The following is a 2,632-nucleotide window of genomic DNA, read 5'->3' as shown; positions in this document are numbered from 1 at the left end:
CGGCCTTAGGGATTTATTGGGCTATTTGGGTCTTTGTGAATCATTATTCATTAAGTTGTCATACAACTTAAGTCAATGGACTTGACGTTCGAAGCCCATTGGGCCTTAAGGTCCAAAACTATCCCGAGGTCTTCAACGAACTTATTCGTTTGATTAATAATCATATTAATTAATCCTTGCCATTAATAATTAAACCATTTAATTATTCTTACTCATCTCCGTTGAATCTTCAAACTCTACCTTACACGGTGTACGATCCATTAGGTTCCTTTTAGCGAGGCAGTGGGCGATTCAAACTCTTTCAAATCGATTGTGAATTGAAACTTACTTTCAATTCTCCCGTTAGTGATAATACACTTTTAGGGCTTCCACAAACCATGAGTGACACCTAGCAGCATATCATGGTTACCCAAGCTAATCAGAAGAGGTGGAGAACCTATTCAGTTTAGGATTACAAATGCAATACGGTCTTTCTCTAATACAATACTCTTGACCACATTGTTTGGTTTGATAGTTTATTCATGTCTACTATCCAATGTGAATCTTGTACTTATATGATTACCTTGAATGTGATCTGGAACGCATTCCAACATCTCATTCATACTCTGGCCAGAGATTCTAAATCATATCATAGAGTATTCTCCCTCAAACAGTTTGAAGGTTAGAGATCCCTTGTTGCGCATTCACTTGCCTCCATGGCTAAGTGGCTTAACCCCAACGATGCCGTGGACACCCTGATAGAGTGACGTTGACATAATCAAAGATTAAGGACCTAACCACAAGACAACTGTGATGCCTCAGGTCAAAAGACTAATTTGCATTATCCCAACCATGAGTTCTCATGTGACATGAATATGAGAACTCTTTGTTGATCGTGTTCAGTGAACTCATTCTCTATTGAGCACCTACGTACTTGTCTTGATGTCACACACACCAATGACTCGAGACTAGTCACTCTCCCTGAGAGAAGACATAGCACGTACTGATCTTAACGGACTGTCAATGCCCAATTGACAATCCTATGATCAGGAACGTTTAGGATGTGTCAACGAAAGAATGGTCTCATGAATCTAACTTCTTTAGATCGCATTCTTCCAATCACATATTCCTTGGACTTATCGTTTAAGCATATAACATTTATATTTGACGGCTCAAACAATAATCTTTGCCCTTTACATTTAAACTACATTAGTTTGAAATGAACTACATTAGTTTGAAATGTCCGTAAAGTATCATCATATGATTGGTTTTAGGGCACATTTCCAACACAAACATCCTTTCTAGAAGCCTTATCTTCCTCCTACAAATGTGCCGCACCTATCCTTCTAGAAACCCCAAAAACCATGTTGTGTATCCCCTATCCCATTCCCCTTTGGTTTTTGCCAAGCCTTAACCTTTTTCCCATTGGATTGTGCAATCCTTTTCCTTCATAAATTGTGCAAAACCTAGCCTATAAATTCAAGTTTTTGCCGTACCATTCAAACCATCCATTCACTCATTCATTCATTCATACATTCAGCCATCAAACACCACAATTCACACCATATCACCCTAGTGCTGCAAGGAAGGAAGGAAGGAAGAAGAGGAGGACTTGTGCAATCAGCCATCCAAGGGAGTGCCGTGCATGCCATTGGAGTGTGGAGCGTTTCTTGGTTCTTTCTATCCTTAGTTTTAGTTCAATGTTTATGTTAATTTGGTTTTCAATTATGATGAACATGTGGAACTAATTTCTTTTTAGTTAGAGGTGAATTCGAAGCCATGATTATATGTTTTATATGAATTGATTACGTCCAGTTATTGTTTCTTAAGCCTTGAATGTGATTTGCTTATCTAAGTTATTAAAACTTGTTTATGTGTGTTGGTTGAGGGTCGACACTTAATTTGCATGCATGAATTTGATGCTAGAGTATAAGGGAGTTTCACGTAATAGTTATTCACTTATATTCACAAGTAGTGGAGGTTGCTAGTCACAATCTTGTTAAGTAAATCCTTGGTATGAGTCTCATGCGTTTCATAGTGATGAATGCCTTGTCAATGCTTATGATTTTCACAAAACTTAATGACTTTTGATATGTATCTTTATTATGCGTTTCATATAAAGAACTTGAGAAAGATAATTTGGTTGTAATGCGTATTCTCAATGGAATAAGGAAAATCTGATGGTTAGTTGTGCGATGCAACTAACTTGGGGCGTTGTCATTCATAGTCTAAAGGAATAATAACTGGAAATTGGTTCATATGCATATGTCATGTGTGGAGAAGGACCCTCTAACTAGCCTTTCACCCATTTAATTCACCCAAACTCGTTTTTGCAAAGTGTTTTATACAAAGTTTCTGTTTTAAGTTTTAAATTCATCAAAAACAAATCCCCCTTTCATTTAGTCCTGTTATTTGAGTCAAAATCTGTTTTCTTGTAATCTTTTGAGTCAAGTTAAGTTCTATTTTCGCAAAATCATTTGTTAGGTCTAGAATTGAGTCTTTTTGAGTGTTTGTTGCTGTTTTAAGTGTTTTGAGTTAGTTTTAAGTCTATAGAGTGTAAATTAGTGTTTTTGAGTCTTAATAGTGTTGATTAGCATCCCTAGTTAATCCCCGGTCTAGAACGATCCTCATTTGCATATATACTACAATTGTC

Source organism: the organism of the source record quoted next, unplaced genomic scaffold, assembly GCF_019419815.1.
Source record: "Pyrus x bretschneideri cultivar Hongxiangsu unplaced genomic scaffold, Pyrus_bretschneideri_v1 Contig110, whole genome shotgun sequence".
Classification (NCBI taxonomy): Eukaryota; Viridiplantae; Streptophyta; class Magnoliopsida; order Rosales; family Rosaceae; genus Pyrus; species Pyrus x bretschneideri.
Note: the sequence above shows the minus strand (reverse complement) of the source record.